At 46.3% G+C, this 16,551-nt stretch overlaps 1 long non-coding RNA gene across 1 annotated transcript; it reads left to right on the forward strand.

The window, feature by feature from the left end:
* Positions 1–318: 318 nt before the first annotated feature.
* LOC125965589 (uncharacterized) lies at positions 319–5,702 on the forward strand. The gene is made up of 3 exons (XR_007479651.1): positions 319–344; positions 4,854–4,935; positions 5,173–5,702. It is a non-coding gene; the product is annotated as an uncharacterized LOC125965589 (long non-coding RNA).
* The last annotated feature ends 10,849 nt before the right edge of the window (positions 5,703–16,551 follow it).

The following is a 16,551-nucleotide window of genomic DNA, read 5'->3' on the forward strand; positions in this document are numbered from 1 at the left end:
AAGAGAACTCAGCCCGCTGGGACTGGGACCAGGGGAGACATTCCGGAGAGCCCGACGTGTGTTTTGTCAGTTGTCGCCTTAAGGAACGTACATGTCCTGAAACCCCGGTTAATTTTCTTGTTCAAACATTGGTTTAACATAGTTGGCTCTGGGAGAGATACTGTCCTTCAGCAGGTTCTGCTCTAAACTTTGCAACTCCAAGGTCTGATTCAGTGGCCAGCTGGAAAAGTTCCTGGTTGCTAAGAGACCAGAGAACAAATTACCTGCTCACAAAAGACCCAGCTAAGGCCGGTAAGACAAAACAAAACGAAGTAGGAAATAGACCTCCTCAAATCAAACATAAGGTAAATATACTGGCTGGGGAAATGTCTGATTGGAAAAGACAATTATAAATATTCTTCACACTGAAATGTAACGAGGCACTGTTGGTTATGCTTTTGTGCTTTGTCACTTCAAGGAAACAGCAGGGGAGCCCCTTTCCAGTCCTGAAATTCTGAATCTTTGAGTCAGAGGGAAAAACAAACTCTCCCAGCTGATAAGGAGGCAAAGAAAAACATGAATAAGCCTGTCTTTTTCATGAGCTCTCCCCACTAGGTGGGTGAACGGGCTGCCTGTGGCCGTGGTCCAGAAACATCTCTGCAAGAAAACAAAACCTTCCCCCCAGGAGAGCTTTCTGGTCACTGCTGGTGAAGGGTCCCAGAGCCACGACACAGGCTGGCCCCTCGGGAGTAGGACAGACACTTGAGGATTCAATCTGCGCGTATATCCAGGGTGGGCGTTAGATGGGACTGGCCCAAAGAACAGTGACGAAACACCAAACAGGTCCCAGGTATTTCTTTCCTTAAGGTGCTTTGACAACTATGATTTTTAGTCATTGCTTTTCTGACCAGATGATTTAATAAAATATTAAAATTGTTGGTAATGATGATGAAGAGCAAAAAGCATGCTAATCTCTCTCAGTGAATCACGTCTATAGTGGAAATTCAGCTCCTCAGACAGAAAGACTGCCTAAGACTCCACGGCTCTGCTGGACAAATAGTAGGAAAATCCCATAAGTGGAAATTACCAGCCTCTTGAGAGAGGAGTTTGAAAATCTTAGGTGATCTCAGAGGAGTCACAGTCATCTAGGTTTTGGAGCTCAGAGAAACCATAAAGTGGGCCAAAAAGGTAGGGGATCAGGGAGATAGAAATTAGGAGAAATTTCAGCCAGCCAGTAAATGTATGTCAGGGAGTTCTGGAGAGATATGGCTAATAGCTGTGTGACCAAACAGTTTCTACTTATCAATACTTGTTGGACGACAAAAGGATTTCAGAATATGATGGATCCAACAAGCATGAAATAATCTTTAGGGAGAAAAAATACAATTCTCCACATGGCAGCCTCCTTCAGATCTTTTCTGACAATCTTTTTTGTCAGATTTCAAACGGCATGCAACTGCTGTTTTAGGCAGAATTGGTAGCCTCCCATGAAAGACTGTATTATTGTCCCAAATACTCAGTGCCCCACCCTGTGGGAGAAACATACACCTCCACTCTGTTGTACATAGACGTGACCATATGACTTGTAGCCCAGGAAGTGTGAGCAGAAGTCCCATGTGTCAATTTTGGGTAAGTTAAGAGCTAGCATGTGGCCATCTGGCTTTGCTTTCCCCTGCTATCATGATGACCATTAATATTCTAGAAAGGGCCTTATCCAACAGCCATGGTCCCCAAGAGGAGAAAACATGGAACAGAGCTGCAACTGGATTGCAGTGGACATGTAGTACTGGTGGGAAATCAGGCTCCATCGTAAGCCGCAGAGTTGTGGTTATTTGTGCTGTGATTCCAGCAAAACTTAGTCTATCTGACTAATGCGTCTTCCATGGGACTAACATGTGGCAGAGTCTTCCTTACCCAGACTTTCTCACTACAGGGACGCAGTCTTACCAGGAGGAGAAAGTCATTGGGAATTCCCCAGTGGTCCAGTGGTTAAGACTCAGCTTTCATTGCCGAGGGCATGGGTTTGATGTCTAAGATCCCGCAAGCTGCGTGGTGTGGCCAAAAAAAAAGTCATCACACTCCTGATAGCCCACTTAGAGTTCAGACATGGTAACCGGCTGATTCTCTTTTCTAGGGAGTCAGGGCTGGAGGCTCTGAGACCCTAATGCTTAGTGTGATTCAGAAACCACACTGTGCCCAGAAAACGGCACGGTGTCTGGAGCCAAGCGGGAAGTACATGAACTTCATGTCTCAAAATGCCACATTGGAGCAGGCTCGCTAGTTCCAGTTTAACCCAAAACTAAACGAAACAACAAAATTAGACCTTCTTGTTCATCTACCTTTAGGACTCTAGAGGTTCCTGATTTAAAAAAAAAAAAAAGTCTGGCTCCCAAAGACATAGGAAATAACAAAAGGTTTTATTGAAGAAACTTGGATTCTTCCCCGAAAGCCTCTTCATCCCTCCATAGCCCACAACATCCCACTCATCAGGGCTGCTCTCCTTGCCCAAGCTCTCTCTTCTCTCTCTTTCCCCAGAACTCCATCCTATGTCTCAAACCCCCAGCATCTATTTTCCCAGCTCGTTTCTTGTCATTCTCTTCCATATGATACTACATTCACCTTCTTCCCATCCTCCTCACCTATCCTCCCCATCAGCAGGTGAGGTCGCAGGAACTGGGCTGGTCCAACATACATCCCCTTTTAGAGGGCACCAGAGAGGATAAGCTCTGAACTCTTCTAGAATTTTGCTCCTAACAAACTTGGTAGGCACAGGAAAATGGGGAAACCCAGTAGGAAATTTTCCTTAATAGCAGCAGAGAGGGAGTGATGAGAGACGCTTCCTGAGAAACTGTGGAAAGGCAGAGTCTGGAGCAATCCCTAACCCCGGGAGCAGCCGTGGCCACAGCTCTTTATCTGGTTCCTGTGGCCACTGGAGAGGGCTGTCCCGAGCCAGGGGTTGGCCTTGGCCTTGTTATGGTTATGCCTTGGCAAGCAGGTCCTGGGTTCCCCCAGCCGAAGAGGAAGTTTGAACACTTAGTGGGGTGTTGAATGGGAATTTTCCCACACTAGGAATTTCTGCTAACACCCCAGCGAGGAGTTAGCAGAAGGCAAAAGTGCTCCCACATTCTAAAGCGGAAGTGATCTGAACATACCTGAAGGGTTTATTCAAGGGTGCATCAGGCAGCCCTGTCACCTCCACCTCCAGCACCCCAAGAAAAGTTGAGGAGTGTAGGGAGAGTCCCCTGAACTAGGGGCATTTCTAAGAGTAGGGAGTCATCAGCCTAGCAGTGAGAAAGGCTGGGATGTTTCCCCATCCCTCCCCTCCCCACGAGGCTTCTGCCAGCCTTCAGGAGAGGAAAGGGGGTCCAGGAGAGCAGCTCGGATGCTGGGACGCCTTCAAAGCAGAGAGAGTGAGTCCAACTCCGAAGTGGATGCTGGTTGAGCCACAGAAACCATTAGTCTGACGCAGTGTTCCCACTGGACAGGGCTTGGGGAGCATCCTTGTCCTTGCCCTCCAGGCTCTGGAACAGGGAGGCTGGCAGCCGCTTTGTGCCCAGAGAGCTATGAAGGGATTGGGGGGCGGGGGGGCTGGCCAGAGTGGCCTGCGGTGGCAGAGATGCAGAGAGGACATGGGGGCGGCTCTCCTCTGATCATTTGTTGTGACACCTGGGCCACGTGGCCTCTGCAGAATGTATCCCTCCTCCGGGAGTGTGATGAGTCCTCCACCCAAAGGGGAAGCCCAGAAGGTGGGGAACAGGGTGGTAAAAAGCAGACTATCCTGCCTCTCCAAGGCAGGTCCCCAGCCCAGGCACGAGCTGAAGGATGGGGAGGGGAGAAGCCTTGAGTTGGGTGTGAGACTGAAGTTTTTATTTAGCCTGGGCTGAAACTTTCAATGCCTGAGATAAAGTTGAAACAGCCAAAATAAGGCTAGTTATTATAACTGAAGGTGGCCAAAAAGTTGTAGCCTCTGCCTGAGACTATATCAAGGGCTGAGGAAGGGAACTGAAACAGAAAGCTTGAAAACAGGAGGTGGGGAAGAAAAACAAACAAACAAACAAAAAATGAAGCCATTTCCTAATTGTACCTCATTGAGTCAAACTGGTAAAAAAAAAAAAAAAAAAAAAAAAAACCACAGGGCTTCCCTGGTGGCGCAGTGGTTAAGAGTCCGCCTGCCGATGCAGGGGACATGGGTTCATGCCCCGGTCCGGGAGGATCCCACGTGCCGCAGAGCGGCTGGGCCCATGAGCCATGGCCGCTGAGCCTGCGCATCTGGAGCCTGTGCTCCGCAACGGGAGAGGCCGCAACAGTGAGAGGCCCGCGTACCGCAAAAAAAAAAAAAAAAACCACCACCAGGAGGGGAAATGCACCTAAGAGAGAAATGTACACCTTGAGCAATTATTACTGAGGAGAACTGCCATAGGGCATGCCATCCTCCATCCCATTAGAGCGTGCATTCTCAGGAACAGTAGAACACCCCCAAGAGGGTGAAAATTGGCTCTTAGAGGGGGAAACCAAAAAAACTTAGATATTTAAAAGTTTTATGAGTCTCCAAAGGTCAATTCTACCCAGCAAAAAGTTTTTGAAACATTGAATTTGAGAGATAGACTGTATCCCACCCCAACTCAGAGTTGGCGCTTAGACATTTTTCTGACCCCGAGTAGAATTGCTTTCACTGAATTTGCTTTGATACGCTGGCTTTTTGAGGTCTTCATCCCCTGCTTCCTAAGGTGTTCTTTTCGTAAGCACCCAGGGGAGAACTTTCTTTCAGGTCTCGTTATAAAGAAAAGCAGCGCTTCTACTGGATAAATGGTTTCTATGTCCTTTATGTATACTAAAAACTCTCAAATTAGATCAAGTTTCCCTGTTTGCTTCAGCCACAAGGGAGCTCAGGGGCCCTCGTGTAACATCTGCGGAACTGGGTGATACACATGTTTCGGATTTCATCTTAACTGTGCTGTTAGTATTTTTCTACTTTTAATTCTGCCTCAATTCTCTCAGCTATGTTTTAACTCTTTTCCACTTCACGAAATTTTATAATCCCCCTGAAATCCTTTGTGGAATAAGTGAGGTATAAATATAGAAAGAGGAATACTTTTTCCGTCTTCTTCCAAAGTGTTTTCTCCACCCACTGGCATTTTTTTCTTAACTCAAGGTAGAACTGATGTATTTCAATAAGTTTTATTTTCATCCTAGTTTTCCAGGATATCAAGATCCTCTTGCAAACTGATTCTGTGACCTGATGCATTTTCCAGCCCTCTCAGCTTTGTGTTTTCCACAGCATCAAGAAGCACACCTTCTATGTCTTCGTCCAAGTCATTGATAACAATGTTGAGTGGACAGAGCTAACGCAGATCCCTGTGGTATGCCACTAGAGTCACCTTTTTCCTTTGATGTGGTCGAATCAGTGGAGAGTCCATCACATTCCTGACATCTGTCCACTGGAATAGCCAAGAGACTTGATCAAATTCCTCTCTGGACTCCAAAGAATCTCTGCCCACAACATTCCTCAGACCTGTCACTCTTAATGCCTTCCCACGAAAGGAAAGAGATGGGTACCGAACGCCAGGAACTCAACTCTCCTGCAGCTGTGCTATTGCCACCTATGCCTTAGGAATTTGACATTGTATCCCAAAAGCGAGAAGCCTAGGCTGCCAGCAACACCAGTAAAGCAATGCCCCCCCCCCACCCCAGAGCTTTGTATTTGTTTCTGAGTGGAAGTCTCGTGTAGGTTCTCCTGACTGGTGCAGCCTGAGTCGCATGCCTGGCCCCAGCTACAAGGGATGCTAGAATTCCCAGTTCTCTGGGTTCTGCCTTGGGAATTCCAGCAAGCAATAGAACAGTATTCGATAGGTGCCACGTGGTCAGACAACATGACAAATGTCCCTGGAGCCCGAATAGTGGAGCATGGCTGTCACACAGAGCCCAGGCTCCACCCTGCAGATCTCAGGCTCTGCTCCAAGTTCCCAGGAGAGGGAAGCTGATTGGCTGAATCTGGCCGACCTTGTATGGGTGCTCTCCCCAGGCTCGGCTCGTCCAACCAGGGCTGTGGGGTCAGGCAGTGTGTGAAGGCTGTCGGCGCCCCACCCACGTCCCCTCAGAACCCTTGTCCAGCTCCTGGCATGCAGCCACCTGAGTCAGCCAGCACCTGAGTCTCAGTCAGGGGCTGATCTCAAGCCGCCTCATGCCTGGGAATTTACATCCTCCTGGGGCATCCCTTCATCACTAAGTGACGATATGAGGAGTAAACATACTGCTGCCTCCTTCCCAATAAAGACAACTGCGAAGTGAGACTTTCACTGTCCAAAGTTACCCTTGGGACTTGCTGTATACTGCCTTCTCTTCTCCGTCCCCTTCCCCACACCCTTACTGATTTTTCCTGGGGACACTTCCTGACACTTTTACACAAACCCTCATCTCAGGGTCTGCTTCTGGGGAACCCAGACTGAGACAGACAAACATGGCTGCCAGAGGTCCACAGTGGTAAGTCAGGCATCACTAAAGAAGGAGCAGTGAGAAAACCTCAAAGCATCCACCTTCCCCCTGGTTTGACCCTTTCCAGACCATCCTGGTCCTGTTCTTTTTTTTTTTTTTTTTTTTTGGTCCATGCTGCGCGGTTTGCAGGATCTTAGTTCCCAACCAGGGATTGAACCTGCACCCTCGGCAGTGAAAGCACGGAGTCCTAACCACTGGACCGCCAGGGAATTCCCCCATCCTGGTCCTAAACGTGGGGATATAACCTCCAAATTTCTTCCCCAGCCCTGCCCTAGGCCAGGAGCAGAGCTGGAACTCAAAACCAACTCTCTGGAAGGCACACACATCTTCTCATAACCCTGAGGTGAGAACGTCCCAGCCCACGTGCTATGACTTCCAGAATCCACTCTTTTCCACTTCTCGAATGTCAAGAGCACATATGCCCATCTCTTGTCTTTGAGCACAAATCTCCTCCTCTATAATTTATCAAAGATTAATGACAGTGGCTCTGAAATTGCTTGTCAAGTCCCTCCAGGACCGCAGGACATAATTCACCAGGCTCAGAGTCCCGAGTTCATCACAGCTGCTGCGCCCGGCTTTCCAGCCTCCTCACCTGTCCTTGATTTCAATCCCCTCTTTGCAATGCTTTTCCCACCCTTTCCGATTGGAAGACTTCTTTCCCCCCTGGAGAAAGAGGAGGTCAAATAGGAAGTCAGCAGCACAGCACTCACTTTGTCTTCAGCCCCAAACATTACATCATTTTCTCTAAGCAACGCCTGCCCTTAATCTTTGCATGCTCAACAGAGATAAAAAGGATTCTTCATAGAGTTCATAACTCTTAGCTCATTCAAGGCATCACACTTCCCACCTTGGTTCTTACAGATGGGGATGCACTGCTGGATTCAGCCCTCCCCCTGTGTCATCAGGGGACCCTGTGGACCCTTTTCCACAAACCTAACCTCCATGGCCACTTCTGAATCCCAGGCCAACTGTTTTGGGACCCAGCCTACTGCTTCTTTTGCTGACAGCTGTTCCTCCTTCTTTATTCCTTGTCATCTCCCTCCTTAAGAGCCTGACTAAAAAGTTCTCAGTCATCTTCCTTGGCCCATACTTCCAATCTTTTTGCTTTTATTCCTGAGGGCAGAGCTCATGACATTACCCCCTTCCATCACTTTGAGAGGAGACCCATGTGACCTGCCCTCAGGAAGCACGCACTTCTTGCAAGGCTGGCCCCCAGGCAATTGTCTTTAGGGTCCTCTGAATGTTTGAGACTCTCTAGCCCGAGTGACCCCCTGGTTCCCAGCTTCTGCCTTATGAGTTCCCCCATTTCCTACTACTATTTTTCCTTCCATTTTTGTACTATTCTCTTTTAACCTAGACACTAAGAGATTCACCTAGTTCTTTAGCTAAAGTCCCCTTTTCCTCTTCAGCTGGATCATTGCTATTTTAAAACAACGATGCCAGGAAGAGTAAATGAGCATCTAATGAAAACAGTTATCTGCAGGAAGTGGGTAGAAATGCAGTGGAAGTGGTAAGGATGAGACTTCGCCGCATTTGCACTTCTTTATGTATTTTTGAGTTTTCAATTAGTTAAATGTTTTACATATTTCAAAAATAAAATTAAAAATCAACAACTAACTCTATATTAAGTCATATAGGAACAAAACATAATTCAAGTAATTTTGGACACAGTATTCTGACTATACATCCTTAGTGGGATATATTCTAAAGTGAAAAAGAACTACACAGGAGCCTCAAACCTAGGCTGATTTGGTAGGTTTGTTGTTAGTAGTATTTCTGTGGTAGTAATTCTAAAATGACTTTGTGTGTATTTTAGAATAGAGAAAATTAGTAAATAAATATATTGATATTGCTAAGAAGCAGGTTCTCACTGTGAGAGAAAGGAAACATCAATATGGAATGCAGGAAGCAGAGGAAGAGCCCGTGGTGTTGGATTTGATTGGAAATATCAAAGTTAATTCAAGATTTGTTTTAGAAAAACAAGAGTATTTCCTAGCACTGAAAAGTCCCAGAAATAACAATACCCCCAACAATAATGAGCATACCAAGTCCCCAGATCTTGGTTTTTAAATACCATTCTCCATTAAAAGAAAGTAGACAGGGCTCTTTGGAGAAATGACTAATTCAATTCTGCAGCAGAGTACAAGGTGAGCCTAGAATATCAGGTTATACTAAAAATCAAGAGAGTGCTTAAATTCTAATTTAAGACATGTCACAGGAACACAGGAACCAATCTGAAAGGGGCTCCCATTGGCCAAATTTGGGACAATTTGAGCTTCAATATTTGTAATGAATGATGACACACTGAATTTTTTTTAAGTCCTTGAGTTCATGGTGATATTGAAAAGAGCGGAGAAACTCTACAGAAGAAAGTCTGTTAATGAAGTAGAAGGAATAATCAAATTAGGAAGATTACCATTCACCCTATCACAGTGTAGTAATCACTCCACTAGCGGTCATCAGTGTACTGTCTTACGACCGGGTAAGAGGTTGGTAGGATATTCAGACAATCTAAGTACAAGTCCCTCAGATTAATTATTAATTAGAAAGGTACAATGGAGAAATATGATGGACACCACTTGACCAAAGGATCATCTAAGCATGACTAAGGGCAGGACCAACTGACATGAAGCGGCCCCCAATGTGCTACAGTGGGAAGCACACCCCGTCCTGGCAGTGTTCTTACCCAAGTTTTCACCTGAATTCAATCAGAGGAAACAATCAGAGAAACCCATACTGAGGGACACTCCACAATAGAAGTTACGTGGATTCTTCAAAAATGTCAATGTCAAGAAGGACCAGAAAGTTGGAGGAAACTATTCTCTATTCAAGAATAATAAAAAAAAATCCACGATCCTTGCTTTGGCAGGAAAAGGCTATAGAGGACACTCTGGGGACAATAGGGGAAACATGAATATGGATGATATATTAAATAATGTTATATCAATATTACATTTCTTGGGTGTAATAGGGTATTGTGGTTTAGAGTATCTTTAGGAGACATGCTGAAGTATTTAAGTGTTTAAGATGTCTACAGCTTATACTCAAACGATTCCGATTTTTTTCAGTACATATATAGGAAGTATATATGTAGATATATGTATATAAAAATATATGTGCATATAAGTGAAAGGTACTAAGTGTTCATTGTACTCGTCTTTCAACTTATCTACAGATTTGAAGTTTTTGAAAGTTACAAGTTGAAGTAGGGGTTGCCTGGGTCCCACCTCAAACCGTTTAAATCACAATCTAGTTCTGCAGAAGCTTTTACTGTGCGGCCATGGTTGAGGACCTGCTGACCTACATGATTCATGATGGCATCTTTCACCCCCACCATCTGCCCTCAGCCTCCAAGGACTCTAGAAATAAGGTCACAGGGGGATCTTAAGGACCTCAAAGGTCACAGGGGCATCTCAGTCTCCAGCTGGCCTCGGCAGCTCTGGCTCAGAAGCTCAGTCGGAGGAAGAGAGAGTGAGGAAGTAGAACTTCCTTCAATTTTGTTGAAGTTTCCACTTCACACAGGAACCCTGACCACTTTTAGGTCCTTCTGGTTCCCTCTAACAGGACGGCCTATCCCGTCTAGGGCCCCCTGCCCAGCACCTCTGCCCTCTGAGGCACAGGCTCACCCTGCCCTTCAGCTCTGCCTTCGAGAACCCCTAGGCCAGAGGCCGTGTCTTCCTACGCTGTGCTCCCGCGGCCTCCAGCAAGAGCTTTGCCTCCTGGTTACAGCTTCTGCCAACATCTGCCAGGTGGGCTCACTCACACTGCGTCCCCCACAGTCACCCTCAGTGGGAGAGATGAAAAAGCACATGATCTCAAAGAAAGGATTTCCCTTTGCCAAGAAAAGCCCAGAGGCAGAAGATCAAAGAAGAAAAGAGAGGAAGCGGGAAGGAAGACGGTCTTTCACAGAGAGCAGGGTCACACTCGTTCACACTGGGCCTTTCTAGTGCAGGCGCTGCCGTCGTGCTGCACCCACTGTATCTCGTGAAATCCACCCAACAGCCCAGCCTCGTGAGGCAGGTGCTACTGTTGTCCTCATTTTATGCCATGACATATGAGGCCCAGAAAGGTTGATTAACTTGTCCAGTATCACACAGCTTGAACCCTAGTAATCTGGGATCAAAGCCCACAGTCTTAACCATCGTGCTGTACCTTACTGCCTACATGGGGGCTCAAAGGAAAGGGAAGGGAAGCAAGAGCTAATATTTATCAAGTACCTACAAAGATGTTATCTTGTTGAATTCTTTCTGCAGCCCCATGAAGTAGATCTTATCTTCTCTAGACGAAGCTCAGCAAATGGACTCTGAGATAAAGTGATTCTGTTCCATCATGTTGTCCAAGGCTCAAAGGCACACCATCTGCATTGTGTTCTGTGTGAATGGCGCCCAGAATCTGTTGAGACCCAGACCCCCCCACACACAGAGTTATGAAATATAGGACCCGGAGTGACGTGCCCAGGGTTATACTGCCAGGACGTGATGGCCCCAGGATTTGAAACCGGAGACTCTCAGACCAGAGCCCCTTTCCACTGCACTGCCTCCCCGGGAAAGCCCTGCTGCCCCTCAGCCTCCAAGGAGGCCAGACATCTCCTGGCAAGAAACAGAGCCTCCCTTTGTGCAAGGAGAACAGTACACGCCCCCCAGGGTGGTGTCAGTGGCCCGAGCTCTTCTACACAGATCTCTGCTACAGAGGCAGAGGCTTCCTGAACTAACACCTGACTGTGTCAGTAGCCTCTCAGACAAGCTTCTCACAGTGGCAGCTGCTCAGTGTGATTTAAGAGGACAGAACACACACACACACACACACACACAATCAAAAAACGACCTCTCCCCAACCCACTGGCTCATCTCAGTACCTGAAATTCCCCAGGCTTAAGTCCAGTGGAGACCTATGTAGTTGTTATTATTTGTATCAATAGAAACATGGCCCCTCTGGGAAGCTGGGGGCTGGGACAAAGAAGAGATCAATTGTGCTGGAAAAGGGAGAGGGAGGTGGGAAGCTGAGTCTTGCCAGAGAAGAGGCAGCCTTGGGGAGGGTGAAGTGTCTCTTGAAAAGATGGAAACTAAGCATGGAAGAGGGGAAGATTCCGAAAGGTCATCCTCTGCTCTCCTGCGTTGTGCTTTGGGGCAGTGATTGAGAGTGAAATCAAACAACCAGGGCTCAAACCCCAGCGGTGTCATTGCTAACTATGTGGTCTTGGGAAACGTACTCAATCCCGTTTTCTCCATTCAGTTATCCTTAAAACAGGGATGATGACAGTACCGTCTTGCAGTGTTATCTGGAGGCTTCAACGAGGTAATCCATGTAAGGTGTTTCGCACAGTTCCCAGCCCTGAATCAAGGCACAGTAAATGTTTAATATTATTATTAATATTTAAATTAAGCCTGTAGCCTACCTCCACCACCAGCGTCTCTAGCTGTGAGCTTCCTTTGGAGTTGGCCAAGGGTCTTAGGGTTCACTGATACTCTGGGTGTGAATCGCTTGTAAACTGCAACTGTAGAAAAATAAGAAGAAATTTCTATAAATTGATTGCGAAAAGGTCTCAAGATACATTGTCAAGTGAAAAAGAAAAGCGGAGTATGGAAGAATATGGGAAAAGTGAGAAAAAGTAATATACTCCCATATCTAGTTAACATGCTTAGAATAACTCTGGAAGAAAACTCAAGAAATGGTAATATTTTCTCTGTGGAAGCAAACCAAGGGTCCAAAAGACAAGACAGTCACTGAGTTCCCTTTTATACATTTTGAATTTTAAACTGTTAAAAATATATAGACTTTTGCTTAAGAGCACTGGACTTGGAGTCAGACAGACCTGCGTTCAGACAAACCCAAATCCACTGGTTGTGTGATGTTGGGCAGGTCGCTTCAATCTCTGAGCCTTGGTTTCCCCATATGTAAAGCAAGGGTGAGAATAATACCTATATGGCAGGGTTATTGTTAGCACTCACTGAGAATGTGTTAAAAAAAAAAAAAACAGTGTGGAAGTGGCTACAACAAAGACGGTTTTCAATCATGTACGGTGAATCTGAATGTATTTCTTCCTGTGTGCCTAGGAGAGCATTGCAGGTGAGGTTAGGGACAGGAGACGGAATAAAAGGGATGTAAAAGTAGGGAGTGTCTCTCCTACAAGTAGTGGAGGATGGCAGGTCCCTTCACGCATGCATCCTGTTCCCTGTGCCATGGTTTGCAGTGGGCTGTTCCCAACACCTGTCATTGGATCCTCACTAAGGGTCCTGTGACATAAACAAGACAGAGACGCATAGCACCATTTCACAGATGTCACTTTCCAAGGAAGCTGCGTGAGGAGTTTCACGTTATTAATCAAACAGACATGGAGGGAGAGGCAGCCTGTCAAAGTGGAGAGTGCATCGGTTCTGGGGAGAAAACAGAACAAGCTCTGGCTGGTCATTGAATCATGCTGAGCCTCAGTTTCTGCATCCACAGAATGGAGATCATCCCAATACCTACTTTGCAGGATGTTAAATGAATTAGAACTTTAAGCACCATGACAAGGACGTAGTAGGGGTTCAATGAATGGAAGCTACCATTATTTGTGTGGGATTATTATTTGGGAGGTTAGTGTTCATGGGCGCCTGATACGTGCCTGAACAACTCAAAGAATCTTTGCCTTCAAAGAGCTCACAGTCTAATGAGAGTGAGAGAGAGAGAGAAAGAGAGAGAGATATCCATATGGGTATCGTAATCTCTCTCCAGCCAAGTTCCCCTTAAATAAAATCCTGGTTTGCATATGTGTATTTCTATATGTGATGTCTCATAAATACAATGTAAGTTGCTCCCATTGGCCGTGATTTAAAAATCAGGAGGTGAGGGTAAGGATGGGGGAAAAGGTAGTAAGGCAGATGCAAAGTAGAGGAGAGGTTTTGCAAAGATACTTGGAAAGATAAAGGAAGATGGGGAAGAGTCAAACAGGGCTTCTGAGGAGCTTCCCTTATGGGGCATCTGTGAGGAGGGGGTAGAGTGGGATGTGTGACAGTGAGGCTGATGCCAGGGACCCTGGCATAGGGTTGTCACAGGCAAGAGTCTTAAGGAGGGGATTTGAGAAGTGTAGCCCCAGTGGGCTGAGTATGTCACATGCAGCTTCAATTTTTTTTTTTTTTTTTTTGTCTTATGAACTAAATTATTCTAGAAGCTGAGTCAACAGCCCTGAGTCATAAAGTCAAAAGACATTGACACCGGGATACTGATAATAGAAGAACATATACATGTGCTCTGCTGGGAATGATCTCATTTCATCTTTAAGACGATCCAGAGAGCAGGTACTATTTTTATCATCCCCATTCTACAGATGGGAAAACAGGCTCAGGAAGATTGAGTTACCACCCCTGCCCGAGGTCGCACAGCTGCCCAGTGGAGAAGCCAGGATTCGAAATCACGTCTGTCTGTTGACAAAACTCCTGCTGTTCCTCACTGCATTGTAGGTTTTTAACACACCTGTTGCTGCTATGAAGCAAAAGGTATTTAGATGTGGCGGTGGTGGTCTAGGAATCTATACATGTGATAAACTAACATTGAATTATGCCCAAAGACATACCCAAAACATGCGTACTTGCAAAAACTGGTGAAATCTGGGTAAGGTCTGTTATCTAATACATCTGTGGGTTGTACTGTGCCAATGTTAGTTTTCTAATTTTAATGATGCCCGATAATTAGTAACATGCCACCATTGGGGGGAGTGGGTGATGACTTTATTGGAGTTTTCTGGACTCTTTATGCAACTTCTGATAAGTCTATAATTTGTTAAAAGTGAAAGTCTAAAAACATGTATACATATATAGAAACATCCTCTTGAAGATATAGGGCCAGGGTGGGGGTGGGGAAATTCTAAATAGCTCCTAGCAAGTAAAAAACAGCCCAAGAATATTAAGAGTGCAGTACTGGCCCTCATTCTAAACACAAGTATAAAACATGATAGCTTCCCCTTTACTTAGCAGACTCTTTCATTTTAGGGTAATTTTATTTTAGGGTAACCCAAGTTTTCCAGTCTTACCTGTCTACCCAGGGACTCACAATTACGTATGTTGCCCATGTTTCACCAGTTTTTGCCCCTACTTACTATTACAGAGCTTCTACCCCAAGCCAAATGTCACCCGGTCATTGCTGGGAATCTCTGGAGGTTCTCCCACGAGCCCACTAGTCTTCCACTGTCTTCTGCTTCTCACTCCCATCTCATCTGCAGCTGTGCCTCATTGGGGCCCCTCTAGCAGGCATAGAGGTCACCAGGGCCTGGGTTCAAGAAGCTACCTCCTGATATCAGCAAACCCAGCTAAGTTCACTGGACTCCCCTTGCCTGAAGCCTCTCAATGTTCCACGTGGTATGAAGGAAGATGCCACTCCAGGCCACATCTGGTCACCTGGGCACTAGCGCAGGGCAGCCAGTCCAACAGAGCCCTTGTGAAAACCACTCCTGAATTCTCCACTCAGAGACTCAGAGATGAATGCAAAGTTCTGAAACTCAAATAGCGTCATAGGCAGAGCTAACATTTACTATGTTCCGGGCCCCATGCCAAGCATTTCATGTGGGTAAACACATCTAATTCTGACAGATAGGTAGGCTGCTGTAACAAAGAGATCCAACAATAACCCAGTGGCTTAAAAAAGTTAGAAGTTTATTTCTCTTTCACGTAACATCTGAGGGAGTCTTCCTGGTCAGTGGGATGTTCTACTTCAGTCAGAGAGTCAGTGACCCTGGCCCTTTCCGACTCGTTTCTTTGCCATCCCTCAAGACATGGTCATCCTCCCAGTGGAAGCTGGCTCATTGCCAGGTCTGTCTGCAGCCAGTGGGGAGGAGAAAGGGGGCATGGAAGAGGCATGCTGATTGCCCTAAGGACCCGGGCCTGGGAGTCTCATGCCCCACCCCACTCACATTCTGCTGGTGAGAACTTTGTCACCCAGCCTCACCTGATTGCAGGGAGGCTGGGAAGTGTGTGCCCAGGGCAATTCTTTTACAGTGAAGAAGAGGGAGACGTGTTCTGAGAGACAGCTGTCAGCCTCCACTCAGTTACGCTCAGAGATGCTTATATGGATAAATGTTCACTCTAGGTAACAGCTATCCAATCTGACAAACTAATTCTAGCCATCGAGGTAGAGCTGGGTCCCCTTCAGATAAAATGTGTGTTTGTATGTTTTACTAACAGGGATCTAATGCAGGTGCAAGACTTAACCCAGAAGTATAGCTCTAACGGGGGTGGGGATTTGAGCAGACCTTTCTGAGCAGCATTATAATCCAGGTTTTAGCATGAGGAGGCTTGGGTTTGAGTCCAGGGCCTTCACTTAGGAAAAATCACTAAACCCCTCAGCCTTCAGTTCTCTGTAGAAGACAATCCAGGAAGACAATGGGTGTCACATGGCCTCTTAAGCTGAGAGTTGCTGTCACATGTCTGGGATTATTTTTGGTCTGAGGGGACCTGTGCATTCTACCACCAAAGCTGCCTGTGGAAACCCTGTCCAGGGTCTGGGCTTCAGATGAGTAGATTTCCAAAGGTGAGCCTGGAGGAGCACGGCAGGAACACCTCTGCCTCTGTGTGTGGGTGTGGGCGTGCGTGTATGTTTGTGCAGGCGCGCATGTGCGCTGCTTCAGCCAGCTGGACAGCTAGTCATTTATCCACATGGATGACTTGATTTTTGATTGAGTTAACAAGTACTTATTGAACACAGTTTCCTGAAAGCCTGCAGTAAATTGGATGCTATACAGGAACCCTATAAATTTTTACAACGCCGCATTCTTCAAATATTGGAATAGTACAAAAGATAACTGAGGAGGAAGGGGAAGAAAGAGCAAACACTAGAGAAGGGACAGGCTTCTTGTTCCAAGCGTCAATGAGTGTGTTCACAGTGAGACGAACCAATCCACTGTGCAAGTTACTAAAATATATAATCTGTCTAGATGAAGCTGATACGCGTTACAGCAGCTCACGTTTGGTGAGGGCTTACTGAGTGCCAGGCACAAAGCTGAGTGTTTTCTATATGCTATCTCATTTAACCCTGAAAACCCTGCACACTGGCACTATTACTGTGGCACTGCTGTTAGTCCCATTTCACAGATGAGAAAATGGAATCAGA

This window comes from Orcinus orca, chromosome 10, assembly GCF_937001465.1.
Source record: "Orcinus orca chromosome 10, mOrcOrc1.1, whole genome shotgun sequence".
NCBI lineage: Eukaryota > Metazoa > Chordata > Mammalia > Artiodactyla > Delphinidae > Orcinus > Orcinus orca.